This window comes from Gadus morhua, unplaced genomic scaffold (assembly GCF_902167405.1).
Source record: "Gadus morhua unplaced genomic scaffold, gadMor3.0, whole genome shotgun sequence".
Classification (NCBI taxonomy): domain Eukaryota; kingdom Metazoa; phylum Chordata; class Actinopteri; order Gadiformes; family Gadidae; genus Gadus; species Gadus morhua.
Genome location: NW_021963989.1, coordinates 59,420 through 73,139, shown reverse-complemented (window position 1 = coordinate 73,139; position 13,720 = coordinate 59,420). Strand labels below are relative to the sequence as shown.

The 13,720-nt window shown below is 46.2% G+C and overlaps 20 non-coding genes and 1 pseudogene across 20 annotated transcripts; all 21 read right to left on the bottom strand.

Moving 5' to 3' along the window:
* Nucleotides 1-114: 114 nt before the first annotated feature.
* LOC115538552 (5S ribosomal RNA) lies at nt 115-233 on the bottom strand. Its single transcript, XR_003975399.1, has one exon. It is a non-coding gene; the product is annotated as a 5S ribosomal RNA (ribosomal RNA).
* Nucleotides 234-655: 422 nt separating this feature from the next.
* Nucleotides 656-774, bottom strand: LOC115538551 (5S ribosomal RNA). The gene has a single exon (XR_003975398.1). It is a non-coding gene; the product is annotated as a 5S ribosomal RNA (ribosomal RNA).
* Nucleotides 775-1,195: 421 nt separating this feature from the next.
* Nucleotides 1,196-1,314, bottom strand: LOC115538549 (5S ribosomal RNA). The gene has a single exon (XR_003975396.1). It is a non-coding gene; the product is annotated as a 5S ribosomal RNA (ribosomal RNA).
* A 420-nt stretch (nt 1,315-1,734) lies between these two features.
* On the bottom strand, nt 1,735-1,853 carry LOC115538548 (5S ribosomal RNA). Its single transcript, XR_003975395.1, has one exon. It is a non-coding gene; the product is annotated as a 5S ribosomal RNA (ribosomal RNA).
* A 421-nt stretch (nt 1,854-2,274) lies between these two features.
* LOC115538547 (5S ribosomal RNA) lies at nt 2,275-2,393 on the bottom strand. Its single transcript, XR_003975394.1, has one exon. It is a non-coding gene; the product is annotated as a 5S ribosomal RNA (ribosomal RNA).
* Nucleotides 2,394-2,814: 421 nt separating this feature from the next.
* Nucleotides 2,815-2,933, bottom strand: LOC115538546 (5S ribosomal RNA). The gene has a single exon (XR_003975393.1). It is a non-coding gene; the product is annotated as a 5S ribosomal RNA (ribosomal RNA).
* A 421-nt stretch (nt 2,934-3,354) lies between these two features.
* LOC115538545 (5S ribosomal RNA) lies at nt 3,355-3,473 on the bottom strand. Its single transcript, XR_003975392.1, has one exon. It is a non-coding gene; the product is annotated as a 5S ribosomal RNA (ribosomal RNA).
* A 421-nt stretch (nt 3,474-3,894) lies between these two features.
* On the bottom strand, nt 3,895-4,013 carry LOC115538544 (5S ribosomal RNA). Its single transcript, XR_003975391.1, has one exon. It is a non-coding gene; the product is annotated as a 5S ribosomal RNA (ribosomal RNA).
* A 421-nt stretch (nt 4,014-4,434) lies between these two features.
* LOC115538543 (5S ribosomal RNA) lies at nt 4,435-4,553 on the bottom strand. The gene has a single exon (XR_003975390.1). It is a non-coding gene; the product is annotated as a 5S ribosomal RNA (ribosomal RNA).
* A 421-nt stretch (nt 4,554-4,974) lies between these two features.
* On the bottom strand, nt 4,975-5,093 carry LOC115538542 (5S ribosomal RNA). Its single transcript, XR_003975389.1, has one exon. It is a non-coding gene; the product is annotated as a 5S ribosomal RNA (ribosomal RNA).
* Nucleotides 5,094-5,514: 421 nt separating this feature from the next.
* Nucleotides 5,515-5,633, bottom strand: LOC115538541 (5S ribosomal RNA). Its single transcript, XR_003975388.1, has one exon. It is a non-coding gene; the product is annotated as a 5S ribosomal RNA (ribosomal RNA).
* Nucleotides 5,634-6,053: 420 nt separating this feature from the next.
* On the bottom strand, nt 6,054-6,172 carry LOC115538540 (5S ribosomal RNA). Its single transcript, XR_003975387.1, has one exon. It is a non-coding gene; the product is annotated as a 5S ribosomal RNA (ribosomal RNA).
* Nucleotides 6,173-6,593: 421 nt separating this feature from the next.
* On the bottom strand, nt 6,594-6,712 carry LOC115538538 (5S ribosomal RNA). Its single transcript, XR_003975385.1, has one exon. It is a non-coding gene; the product is annotated as a 5S ribosomal RNA (ribosomal RNA).
* Nucleotides 6,713-7,132: 420 nt separating this feature from the next.
* LOC115538495 (5S ribosomal RNA) lies at nt 7,133-7,251 on the bottom strand. The gene has a single exon (XR_003975351.1). It is a non-coding gene; the product is annotated as a 5S ribosomal RNA (ribosomal RNA).
* Nucleotides 7,252-7,671: 420 nt separating this feature from the next.
* On the bottom strand, nt 7,672-7,790 carry LOC115538560 (5S ribosomal RNA). Its single transcript, XR_003975406.1, has one exon. It is a non-coding gene; the product is annotated as a 5S ribosomal RNA (ribosomal RNA).
* A 421-nt stretch (nt 7,791-8,211) lies between these two features.
* On the bottom strand, nt 8,212-8,330 carry LOC115538480 (5S ribosomal RNA). Its single transcript, XR_003975337.1, has one exon. It is a non-coding gene; the product is annotated as a 5S ribosomal RNA (ribosomal RNA).
* A 437-nt stretch (nt 8,331-8,767) lies between these two features.
* LOC115538555 (5S ribosomal RNA) lies at nt 8,768-8,886 on the bottom strand. Its single transcript, XR_003975402.1, has one exon. It is a non-coding gene; the product is annotated as a 5S ribosomal RNA (ribosomal RNA).
* A 423-nt stretch (nt 8,887-9,309) lies between these two features.
* LOC115538509 (5S ribosomal RNA) lies at nt 9,310-9,428 on the bottom strand. The gene has a single exon (XR_003975363.1). It is a non-coding gene; the product is annotated as a 5S ribosomal RNA (ribosomal RNA).
* A 422-nt stretch (nt 9,429-9,850) lies between these two features.
* Nucleotides 9,851-9,969, bottom strand: LOC115538567 (5S ribosomal RNA). Its single transcript, XR_003975413.1, has one exon. It is a non-coding gene; the product is annotated as a 5S ribosomal RNA (ribosomal RNA).
* A 435-nt stretch (nt 9,970-10,404) lies between these two features.
* Nucleotides 10,405-10,523, bottom strand: LOC115538537 (5S ribosomal RNA). Its single transcript, XR_003975384.1, has one exon. It is a non-coding gene; the product is annotated as a 5S ribosomal RNA (ribosomal RNA).
* Nucleotides 10,524-10,944: 421 nt separating this feature from the next.
* On the bottom strand, nt 10,945-11,063 carry LOC115538515 (uncharacterized; annotated as a pseudogene).
* Nucleotides 11,064-13,720: the final 2,657 nt, after the last annotated feature.

The window sequence follows — 13,720 nt, the reverse complement described above, 5'->3', positions numbered from 1 at the left end:
TGAGGAGACGTCGTCAGAGTCTGTATGTTGCTTAAATTCTCCAAAACAGTGGGCGCTAAAGATCAGCGCACGGTAGGCCATTGCATCCAATGAGCTCGAGTTGAAAAAGTATAATGCTTACAGCACCTGGTATTCCCAGGCGGTCACCCATCCAAGTACTAACCAGGCCCGACCCTGCTTAGCTTCCGAGATCAGACGAGATCGGGCGTGCCTAAGGTGGTATGGCCGTAAGCAATTTATAGACTTGACCATATTAGCTTTTATACAGGGGGAGGACGTAAGGAGTGAGAGCGCTGCCGTGGCCAGAGACGGGACTTGTACAGAAACAATGATTAGATCCATAATGAATGAATGAATACGTTATTCCAGACTCAGAGTTACATATTTGAACGCAATGCATTACACTGCTTGGGCGTCATCGTTTGCGTGATCTTTTGAAGAAACGTAGCGTTGCAAAACCTGGGATGGACTAAGGTGGACCGCCGTCATTGCAGCTCTCTGCTACGTCACTACACTGTCCACATGTTTCACAAATAGAGTTTGAGGAGACGTCGTCAGAGTCTGTATGTTGCTTAAATTCTCCAAAACAGTGGGCGCTAAAGATCAGCGCACGGTAGGCCATTGCATCCAATGAGCTCGAGTTGAAATAGTATAATGCTTACAGCACCTGGTATTCCCAGGCGGTCACCCATCCAAGTACTAACCAGGCCCGACCCTGCTTAGCTTCCGAGATCAGACGAGATCGGGCGTGCCTAAGGTGGTATGGCCGTAAGCATTTATAGACTTGACCATATTAGCTTTTATACAGGGGGAGGACGTAAGGAGTGAGAGCGCTGCCGTGGCCAGAGACGGGACTTGTACAGAAACAATGATTAGATCCATAATGAATGAATGAATACGTTATTCCAGACTCAGAGTTACATATTTGAACGCAATGCATTACACTGCTTGGGCGTCATCGTTTGCGTGATCTTTTGAAGAAACGTAGCGTTGCAAAACCTGGGATGGACTAAGGTGGACCGCCGTCATTGCAGCTCTCTGCTACGTCACTACACTGTCCACATGTTTCACAAATAGAGTTTGAGGAGACGTCGTCAGAGTCTGTATGTTGCTTAAATTCTCCAAAACAGTGGGCGCTAAAGATCAGCGCACGGTAGGCCATTGCATCCAATGAGCTCGAGTTGAAAAAGTATAATGCTTACAGCACCTGGTATTCCCAGGCGGTCACCCATCCAAGTACTAACCAGGCCCGACCCTGCTTAGCTTCCGAGATCAGACGAGATCGGGCGTGCCTAAGGTGGTATGGCCGTAAGCATTTATAGACTTGACCATATTAGCTTTTATACAGGGGGAGGACGTAAGGAGTGAGAGCGCTGCCGTGGCCAGAGACGGGACTTGTACAGAAACAATGATTAGATCCATAATGAATGAATGAATACGTTATTCCAGACTCAGAGTTACATATTTGAACGCAATGCATTACACTGCTTGGGCGTCATCGTTTGCGTGATCTTTTGAAGAAACGTAGCGTTGCAAAACCTGGGATGGACTAAGGTGGACCGCCGTCATTGCAGCTCTCTGCTACGTCACTACACTGTCCACATGTTTCACAAATAGAGTTTGAGGAGACGTCGTCAGAGTCTGTATGTTGCTTAAATTCTCCAAAACAGTGGGCGCTAAAGATCAGCGCACGGTAGGCCATTGCATCCAATGAGCTCGAGTTGAAAAGTATAATGCTTACAGCACCTGGTATTCCCAGGCGGTCACCCATCCAAGTACTAACCAGGCCCGACCCTGCTTAGCTTCCGAGATCAGACGAGATCGGGCGTGCCTAAGGTGGTATGGCCGTAAGCATTTATAGACTTGACCATATTAGCTTTTATACAGGGGGAGGACGTAAGGAGTGAGAGCGCTGCCGTGGCCAGAGACGGGACTTGTACAGAAACAATGATTAGATCCATAATGAATGAATGAATACGTTATTCCAGACTCAGAGCTACATATTTGAACGCAATGCATTACACTGCTTGGGCGTCATCGTTTGCGTGATCTTTTGAAGAAACGTAGCGTTGCAAAACCTGGGATGGACTAAGGTGGACCGCCGTCATTGCAGCTCTCTGCTACGTCACTACACTGTCCACATGTTTCACAAATAGAGTTTGAGGAGACGTCGTCAGAGTCTGTATGTTGCTTAAATTCTCCAAAACAGTGGGCGCTAAAGATCAGCGCACGGTAGGCCATTGCATCCAATGAGCTCGAGTTGAAAAAGTATAATGCTTACAGCACCTGGTATTCCCAGGCGGTCACCCATCCAAGTACTAACCAGGCCCGACCCTGCTTAGCTTCCGAGATCAGACGAGATCGGGCGTGCCTAAGGTGGTATGGCCGTAAGCATTTATAGACTTGACCATATTAGCTTTTATACAGGGGGAGGACGTAAGGAGTGAGAGCGCTGCCGTGGCCAGAGACGGGACTTGTACAGAAACAATGATTAGATCCATAATGAATGAATGAATACGTTATTCCAGACTCAGAGTTACATATTTGAACGCAATGCATTACACTGCTTGGGCGTCATCGTTTGCGTGATCTTTTGAAGAAACGTAGCGTTGCAAAACCTGGGATGGACTAAGGTGGACCGCCGTCATTGCAGCTCTCTGCTACGTCACTACACTGTCCACATGTTTCACAAATAGAGTTTGAGGAGACGTCGTCAGAGTCTGTATGTTGCTTAAATTCTCCAAAACAGTGGGCGCTAAAGATCAGCGCACGGTAGGCCATTGCATCCAATGAGCTCGAGTTGAAAAAGTATAATGCTTACAGCACCTGGTATTCCCAGGCGGTCACCCATCCAAGTACTAACCAGGCCCGACCCTGCTTAGCTTCCGAGATCAGACGAGATCGGGCGTGCCTAAGGTGGTATGGCCGTAAGCATTTATAGACTTGACCATATTAGCTTTTATACAGGGGGAGGACGTAAGGAGTGAGAGCGCTGCCGTGGCCAGAGACGGGACTTGTACAGAAACAATGATTAGATCCATAATGAATGAATGAATACGTTATTCCAGACTCAGAGTTACATATTTGAACGCAATGCATTACACTGCTTGGGCGTCATCGTTTGCGTGATCTTTTGAAGAAACGTAGCGTTGCAAAACCTGGGATGGACTAAGGTGGACCGCCGTCATTGCAGCTCTCTGCTACGTCACTACACTGTCCACATGTTTCACAAATAGAGTTTGAGGAGACGTCGTCAGAGTCTGTATGTTGCTTAAATTCTCCAAAACAGTGGGCGCTAAAGATCAGCGCACGGTAGGCCATTGCATCCAATGAGCTCGAGTTGAAAAAGTATAATGCTTACAGCACCTGGTATTCCCAGGCGGTCACCCATCCAAGTACTAACCAGGCCCGACCCTGCTTAGCTTCCGAGATCAGACGAGATCGGGCGTGCCTAAGGTGGTATGGCCGTAAGCAATTATAGACTTGACCATATTAGCTTTTATACAGGGGGAGGACGTAAGGAGTGAGAGCGCTGCCGTGGCCAGAGACGGGACTTGTACAGAAACAATGATTAGATCCATAATGAATGAATGAATACGTTATTCCAGACTCAGAGTTACATATTTGAACGCAATGCATTACACTGCTTGGGCGTCATCGTTTGCGTGATCTTTTGAAGAAACGTAGCGTTGCAAAACCTGGGATGGACTAAGGTGGACCGCCGTCATTGCAGCTCTCTGCTACGTCACTACACTGTCCACATGTTTCACAAATAGAGTTTGAGGAGACGTCGTCAGAGTCTGTATGTTGCTTAAATTCTCCAAAACAGTGGGCGCTAAAGATCAGCGCACGGTAGGCCATTGCATCCAATGAGCTCGAGTTGAAAAAGTATAATGCTTACAGCACCTGGTATTCCCAGGCGGTCACCCATCCAAGTACTAACCAGGCCCGACCCTGCTTAGCTTCCGAGATCAGACGAGATCGGGCGTGCCTAAGGTGGTATGGCCGTAAGCATTTATAGACTTGACCATATTAGCTTTTATACAGGGGGAGGACGTAAGGAGTGAGAGCGCTGCCGTGGCCAGAGACGGGACTTGTACAGAAACAATGATTAGATCCATAATGAATGAATGAATACGTTATTCCAGACTCAGAGTTACATATTTGAACGCAATGCATTACACTGCTTGGGCGTCATCGTTTGCGTGATCTTTTGAAGAAACGTAGCGTTGCAAAACCTGGGATGGACTAAGGTGGACCGCCGTCATTGCAGCTCTCTGCTACGTCACTACACTGTCCACATGTTTCACAAATAGAGTTTGAGGAGACGTCGTCAGAGTCTGTATGTTGCTTAAATTCTCCAAAACAGTGGGCGCTAAAGATCAGCGCACGGTAGGCCATTGCATCCAATGAGCTCGAGTTGAAATAGTATAATGCTTACAGCACCTGGTATTCCCAGGCGGTCACCCATCCAAGTACTAACCAGGCCCGACCCTGCTTAGCTTCCGAGATCAGACGAGATCGGGCGTGCCTAAGGTGGTATGGCCGTAAGCATTTATAGACTTGACCATATTAGCTTTTATACAGGGGGAGGACGTAAGGAGTGAGAGCGCTGCCGTGGCCAGAGACGGGACTTGTACAGAAACAATGATTAGATCCATAATGAATGAATGAATACGTTATTCCAGACTCAGAGTTACATATTTGAACGCAATGCATTACACTGCTTGGGCGTCATCGTTTGCGTGATCTTTTGAAGAAACGTAGCGTTGCAAAACCTGGGATGGACTAAGGTGGACCGCCGTCATTGCAGCTCTCTGCTACGTCACTACACTGTCCACATGTTTCACAAATAGAGTTTGAGGAGACGTCGTCAGAGTCTGTATGTTGCTTAAATTCTCCAAAACAGTGGGCGCTAAAGATCAGCGCACGGTAGGCCATTGCATCCAATGAGCTCGAGTTGAAAAAGTATAATGCTTACAGCACCTGGTATTCCCAGGCGGTCACCCATCCAAGTACTAACCAGGCCCGACCCTGCTTAGCTTCCGAGATCAGACGAGATCGGGCGTGCCTAAGGTGGTATGGCCGTAAGCAATTATAGACTTGACCATATTAGCTTTTATACAGGGGGAGGACGTAAGGAGTGAGAGCGCTGCCGTGGCCAGAGACGGGACTTGTACAGAAACAATGATTAGATCCATAATGAATGAATGAATACGTTATTCCAGACTCAGAGTTACATATTTGAACGCAATGCATTACACTGCTTGGGCGTCATCGTTTGCGTGATCTTTTGAAGAAACGTAGCGTTGCAAAACCTGGGATGGACTAAGGTGGACCGCCGTCATTGCAGCTCTCTGCTACGTCACTACACTGTCCACATGTTTCACAAATAGAGTTTGAGGAGACGTCGTCAGAGTCTGTATGTTGCTTAAATTCTCCAAAACAGTGGGCGCTAAAGATCAGCGCACGGTAGGCCATTGCATCCAATGAGCTCGAGTTGAAAAAGTATAATGCTTACAGCACCTGGTATTCCCAGGCGGTCACCCATCCAAGTACTAACCAGGCCCGACCCTGCTTAGCTTCCGAGATCAGACGAGATCGGGCGTGCCTAAGGTGGTATGGCCGTAAGCATTATAGACTTGACCATATTAGCTTTTATACAGGGGGAGGACGTAAGGAGTGAGAGCGCTGCCGTGGCCAGAGACGGGACTCGTACAGAAACAATGATTAGATCCATAATGAATGAATGAATACGTTATTCCAGACTCAGAGTTACATATTTGAACGCAATGCATTACACTGCTTGGGCGTCATCGTTTGCGTGATCTTTTGAAGAAACGTAGCGTTGCAAAACCTGGGATGGACTAAGGTGGACCGCCGTCATTGCAGCTCTCTGCTACGTCACTACACTGTCCACATGTTTCACAAATAGAGTTTGAGGAGACGTCGTCAGAGTCTGTATGTTGCTTAAATTCTCCAAAACAGTGGGCGCTAAAGATCAGCGCACGGTAGGCCATTGCATCCAATGAGCTCGAGTTGAAAAAGTATAATGCTTACAGCACCTGGTATTCCCAGGCGGTCACCCATCCAAGTACTAACCAGGCCCGACCCTGCTTAGCTTCCGAGATCAGACGAGATCGGGCGTGCCTAAGGTGGTATGGCCGTAAGCATTTATAGACTTGACCATATTAGCTTTTATACAGGGGGAGGACGTAAGGAGTGAGAGCGCTGCCGTGGCCAGAGACGGGACTTGTACAGAAACAATGATTAGATCCATAATGAATGAATGAATACGTTATTCCAGACTCAGAGTTACATATTTGAACGCAATGCATTACACTGCTTTGGCGTCATCGTTTGCGTGATCTTTTGAAGAAACGTAGCGTTGCAAAACCTGGGATGGACTAAGGTGGACCGCCGTCATTGCAGCTCTCTGCTACGTCACTACACTGTCCACATGTTTCACAAATAGAGTTTGAGGAGACGTCGTCAGAGTCTGTATGTTGCTTAAATTCTCCAAAACAGTGGGCGCTAAAGATCAGCGCACGGTAGGCCATTGCATCCAATGAGCTCGAGTTGAAATAGTATAATGCTTACAGCACCTGGTATTCCCAGGCGGTCACCCATCCAAGTACTAACCAGGCCCGACCCTGCTTAGCTTCCGAGATCAGACGAGATCGGGCGTGCCTAAGGTGGTATGGCCGTAAGCATTATAGACTTGACCATATTAGCTTTTATACAGGGGGAGGACGTAAGGAGTGAGAGCGCTGCCGTGGCCAGAGACGGGACTTGTACAGAATCAATGATTAGATCCATAATGAATGAATGAATACGTTATTCCAGACTCAGAGTTACATGTTTGAACGCAATGCATCACACTGCTTTGGCGTCATCGTTTTGCGTGATCTTTTGAAGAAACGTAGCGTTGCAAAACCTGGGATGGACTAAGGTGGACCGCCGTCATTGCAGCTCTCTGCTACGTCACTACACTGTCCACATGTTTCACAAATAGAGTTTGAGGAGACGTCGTCAGAGTCTGTATGTTGCTTAAATTCTCCAAAACAGTGGGCGCTAAAGATCAGCGCACGGTAGGCCATTGCATCCAATGAGCTCGAGTTGAAAAAGTATAATGCTACAGCACCTGGTATTCCCAGGCGGTCACCCATCCAAGTACTAACCAGGCCCGACCCTGCTTAGCTTCCGAGATCAGACGAGATCGGGCGTGCCTAAGGTGGTATGGCCGTAAGCATTTATAGACCTGACCATATTAGCTTTTATACAGGGGGAGGACGTAAGGAGTGAGAGCGCTGCCGTGGCCAGAGACGGGACTTGTACAGAAACAATGATTAGATCCATAATGAATGAATGAATACGTTATCCAGACTCAGAGTTACATATTTGAACGCAATGCATTACACTGCTTGGGCGTCATCGTTTGTGTGATCTTTTGAAGAAACGTAGCGTTGCAAAACCTGGGATGGACTGAGGTGGACCGCCGTCATTGCAGCTCTCTGCTACGTCACTACACTGTCCACATGTTTCACAAATAGAGTTTGAGGAGACGTCGTCAGAGTCTGTATGTTGCTTAAATTCTCCAAAACAGTGGGCGCTAAAGATCAGCGCACGGTAGGCCATTGCATCCAATGAGCTCGAGTTGAAATACTATAATGCTTACAGCACCTGGTATTCCCAGGCGGTCACCCATCCAAGTACTAACCAGGCCCGACCCTGCTTAGCTTCCGAGATCAGACGAGATCGGGCGTGCCTAAGGTGGTATGGCAGTAAGCATATATAGACTTGACCATATTAGCTTTTATACAGGGGGAGGACGTAAGGAGTGAGAGCGCTGCCGTGGCCAGAGGCGGGACTCGTACAGAATCAATGATTAGATCCATAATGAATGAATGAATACGTTATTCCAGACTCAGAGTTACATATTTGAACGCAATGCATCACACTGCTTTGGCGTCATCGTTTGCGTGATCTTTTGAAGAAACGTAGCGTTGCAAAACCTGGGATGGACTAAGGTGGACCGCCGTCATTGCAGCTCTCTGCTACATCACTACACTGTCCACATGTTTCACAAATAGAGTTTGAGGAGACGTCGTCAGAGTCTGTATGTTGCTTAAATTCTCCAAAACAGTGGGCGCTAAAGATCAGCGCAGGGTAGGCCATTGCATCCAATGAGCTCGAGTTGAAATAGTATAATGCTTACAGCACCTGGTATTCCCAGGCGGTCACCCATCCAAGTACTAACCAGGCCCGACCCTGCTTAGCTTCCGAGATCAGACGAGATCGTGCGTGCCTAAGGTGGTATGGCCGTAAGCATTTATAGACTTGACCATATTAGCTTTTATACAGGGGGAGGACGTAAGGAGTGAGAGCGCTGCCGTGGCCAGAGACGGGACTCGTACAGAAACAATGATTAGATCCATAATGAATGAATGAATACGTTATTCCAGACTCAGAGTTTACATATTTGAACGCAATGCATTACACTGCTTTGGCGTCATCGTTTGCGTGATCTTTTGAAGAAACGTAGCGTTGCAAAACCTGGGATGGACTAAGGTGGACCGCCGTCATTGCAGCTCTCTGCTGCTCCCTGCTAGCAGCGTCACTACACTGTCCACATGTTTCACAAATAGAGTTTGTGGAGACGTCGTCAGAGTCTGTATGTTGCTTAAATTCTCCCAAAACAGTGGGCGCTAAAGATCAGCGCACGGTAGGCCATTGCATCCAATGAGCTCGAGTTGAAAAAGTATAATGCTTACAGCACCTGGTATTCCCAGGCGGTCACCCATCCAAGTACTAACCAGGCCCGACCCTGCTTAGCTTCCGAGATCAGACGAGATCGGGCATGCCTAAGGTGGTATGGCCGTAAGCATTTATAGACTTGACCATATTAGCTTTTATACAGGGGGAGGACGTAAGGAGGTGAGAGCGCTGCCGTGGCCCAGAGACGGGACTTGTACAGAAACAATGATTAGATCCATAATGAATGAATGAATACGTTATTCCAGACTCAGAGTTACAAATTTGAACGCAATGCATTACACTGCTTGGGCGTCATCTTTTGCGTGATCTTTTGAAGAAACCTAGCGTTGCAAAACCTGGGATGGACTATGGTGGACCGCCGTAATTGCAGCTCTCTGCTACGTCACTACACTGTCCACATGTTTCACAAATAGAGTTTGAGGAGACGTCGTCAGAGTCTGTATGTTGCTTAAATTCTCCAAAACAGTGGGCGCTAAAGATCAGCGCACGGTAGGCCATTGCATCCAATGAGCTCGAGTTGAAATAGTATAATGCTTACAGCACCTGGTATTCCCAGGCTGTCACCCATCCAAGTACTAACCAGGCCCGACCCTGCTTAGCTTCCGAGATCAGACGAGATCGGGCGTGCCTAAGTTGGTATGGCCGTAAGCATTTATAGACTTGACCATATTAGCTTTTATACAGGGGGAGGACGTAAGGAGTGAGAGCGCTGCCGTGGCCAGAGGCGGGACTCGTACAGAATCAATGATTAGATCCATAATGAATGAATGAATACGTTATTCCAGACTCAGAGTTACATATTTGAACGCAATGCATCACACTGCTTTGGCGTCATCGTTTGCGTGATCTTTTGAAGAAACGTAGCGTTGCAAAACCTGGGATGGACTAAGGTGGACCGCCGTCCATTGCAGCTCTCTGCTACATCACTACACTGTCCACATGTTTCACAAATAGAGTTTGAGGAGACGTCGTCAGAGTCTGTATGTTGCCTTAAATTCTCCAAAACAGTGGGCGCTAAAGATCAGCGCAGGGTAGGCCATTGCATCAATGAGCTCGAGTTGAAATAGTATAATGCTTACAGCACCTGGTATTCCCAGGCGGTCACCCATCCAAGTACTAACCAGGCCCGACCCTGCTTAGCTTCCGAGATCAGACGAGATCGTGCGTGCCTAAGGTGGTATGGCCGTAAGCATTTATAGACTTGACCATATTAGCTTTTATACAGGGGGAGGACGTAAGGAGTGAGAGCGCTGCCGTGGCCAGAGACGGGACTCGTACAGAAACAATGATTAGATCCATAATGAATGAATGAATACGTTATTCCAGACTCAGAGTTACATATTTGAACGCAATACATTACACTGCTTTGGCGTCATCGTTTGCGTGATCTTTTGAAGAAACGTAGCGTTGCAAAACCTGGGATGGACTAAGGTGGACCGCCGTCATTGCAGCTCTCTGCTGCTCCCTGCTAGCAGCGTCACTACACTGTCCACATGTTTCACAAATAGAGTTTGTGGAGACGTCGTCAGAGTCTGTATGTTGCTTAAATTCTCCAAAACAGTGGGCGCTAAAGATCAGCGCACGGTAGGCCATTGCATCCAATGAGCTCGAGTTGAAAAAGTATAATGCTTACAGCACCTGGTATTCCCAGGCGGTCACCCATCCAAGTACTAACCAGGCCCGACCCTGCTTAGCTTCCGAGATCAGACGAGATCGGGCGTGCCTAAGGTGGTATGGCCGTAAGCATTTATAGACTTGACCATATTAGCTTTTATACAGGGGGAGGACGTAAGGAGTGAGAGCGCTGCCGTGGCCAGAGACGGGACTTGTACAGAAACAATGATTAGATCCATAATGAATGAATGAATACGTTATTCCAGACTCAGAGTTACAAATTTGAACGCAATGCATTACACTGCTTGGGCGTCATCGTTTGCGTGATCTTTTGAAGAAACCTAGCGTTGCAAAACCTGGGATGGACTATGGTGGACCGCCGTAATTGCAGCTCTCTGCTACGTCACTACACTGTCCACATGTTTCACAAATAGAGTTTGAGGAGACGTCGTCAGAGTCTGTATGTTGCTTAAATTCTCCAAAACAGTGGGCGCTAAAGATCAGCGCACGGTAGGCCATTGCATCCAATGAGCTCGAGTTGAAAAAGTATAATGTATACAGCACCTGGTATTCCCAGGCGGTCACCCATCCAAGTACTAAACAGGCCCGACCCTGCTTAGCTTCCGAGATCAGACGAGATCGGGCGTGCCTAAGTTGGTATGGCCGTAAGCATTTATAGAATTGACCATATTAGCTTTTATACAGGGGGAGGACGTAAGGAATGAGAGCGCTGCCGTGGCCAGAGGCGGGACTCGTACAGAATCAATGATTAGATCCATAATGAATGAATGAATACGTTATTCCAGACTCAGAGTTACATATTTGAACGCAATGCATCACACTGCTTTGGCGTCATCGTTTGCGTGATCTTTTGACGAAACGTAGCGTTGCAAAACCTGGGATGGACTAAGGTGGACCGCCGTCATTGCAGCTCTCTGCTACGTCACTACACTGTCCACATGTTTCACAAATAGAGTTTGAGGAGACGTCGTCAGAGTCTGTATGTTGCTTAAATTCTCCAAAACAGTGGGCGCTAAAGATCAGCGCACGGTAGGCCATTGCATCCAATGAGCTCGAGTTGAAATAGTATAATGCTTACAGCACCTGGTATTCCCAGGCGGTCACCCATCCAAGTACTAACCAGGCCCGACCCTGCTTAGCTTCCGAGATCAGACGACATCAGGCGTGCCTTTTTTTTTTTTTTTTTTATCTTTTTTTATTATTTTCCAGTTCACACATTTACAGCAACCGATAACAGAGTATTATTTACATACATCATCTCTGAGAAAAAAAACTTTTACACACCCAACTTAATCCCCTTCCCTTATCCTTCCCACATCACTTAATCCTAATGAAGACAGCACAAATGTTGCGCCAAATCAGAAAATACAGATCAATCTGCATGCCCCAGTCTTTTCACCAGTTAAACAAAATCTCCCCTCCCTCCCCTTCAAAGACTAATTTACTCCCACTCAAAAAGAAATGTTCCGCCTTCTCCCCTCCATACTTATACATTAAGTTCACATCTCTTTTCATTATTGATTTAAACAACATTTTTATTTTCACTTTCCGCCCCTCAAAGTGTGCGTAGTTCCTCCTGCAGACGACCGCGAGTCTGGCATGACTCAAAACAAAATTCATTGAACAAAAATTAACGTCTATTCTTTTTTCAAACGTGCCAAACAAAAACAATGTCCTCCACCCCTCCCTCCAAGTCCAACTCAGCAGCCCAGTTATCTTTCAACAGTTCTTTCAAAAACTCAAAGAAATCAACTAACTCCCCACAGTCCAAAAAATAATGTAAAAAGCTCTCATGACCACTTTTGCAAACATCACACATCACATTTACATCATTATTAATCTTATTTAGCACCACGTTTGTATAAATCCTATTGTGTCTGATCAAGAAATCGTTGTTCTCACACTCTATACTATTATACCTTATCCCCATATTTGACCATATTTTCTTTACATTCAAACCCACAAACACTCTGCTCCACACTTTCTCAGCTGCCGGCTCCTTCATCACATCCACCATCAACCATCTGTATACTTTCTTCACACTCATTTCTCCCATTTTAATCTTTTTCCCATTCTCCATCACATATAGCTCAGGCATACTTGTCTCTCCCTTCACCACACATTCACTTTGTATGATCCTGGCCCACTCTAAGGGTATACTGGTTTTAATCTTTTCATATATTTTATTTATTTTCTCTCTATTATCCATCCCCTCCAGGTCACATACCTGATCATATATGCAATTATTTCTTAAGAATCCTGGGATGACCTCATAAATGATGTCCTTTATTTGTCTAATCCCTCCTTCTATGAATTTTGGCTCATATAATGTTTTGCCATTGTGTTTAATTTTTTCGTTTAAAAACAGGGGCAGTTTTACCAACGGTAGTATCCTCTCACATTCATATTGCATCTTAGGTAAGAATTTCCTCCAGGCTTCAAAGACCTCCCTATAAAATTCTGGTATGGTTATCGTCATTGACTGTTTTAGGCCCATGTACCACACATACTGTCCTATGCCACCCACATCATTCATATATTTCTCCATAAAATCCTTCCACCCATATTTATATCCTCCCACAATATATTTCTTCACCGTTTTAATCCTTAATGCTGTCTTTTTTGTTTCTATATCTAATAAATTCAGCCCTCCTTCACACCTTTTTCCCACCAGTGTCCCATGTGCAATCTTAACTCCTTTCCCCTCCCATATAAAATCACACACAATTTTGTTAAGGTCGTTCTTAACCCATATTGGCATTTCTAATACAGACAACACATACACATAGCCTGATAGTAGCAAACTATTAACCACTGTAACCTTTCCCTTTAACCTGAGCTTCCTTGCCTTCCACCTCCCACATACAGTTTTTATTTTGTTGATAACTCCTGTCCATGTTGTCTCAGTTGCCTCTTTAGTTTCAACACCTAAATATATGCCCAACACTTTAATATACCTATCCTGCACCCTTAAACCTACTCCCTCTCTCTCTATGTTACCTATATACATTATTTCTGATTTTTCTTTATTTATTCTAGCGCCCGACGCTCTCCCATATATCTCTGCCAATTCTAGCACCCTTTTCACACTGTTCCCATCCCTCACCGTTATTGTTGTGTCGTCTGCATATTGATTTATTGTATGTATGCTCCCAGATGGTAGTTGTATGCCCTGAACTCTTGCGTCGTTTTTAATTAGTAAGGCCAGGGGCTCTGCCGAAATGGCATAGAGCAACGCCGATAGGGGACATCCCTGCCTTATCGATCTCCCAAGACAAAATCTGTCAGTCAGCACTCCATTTACTTT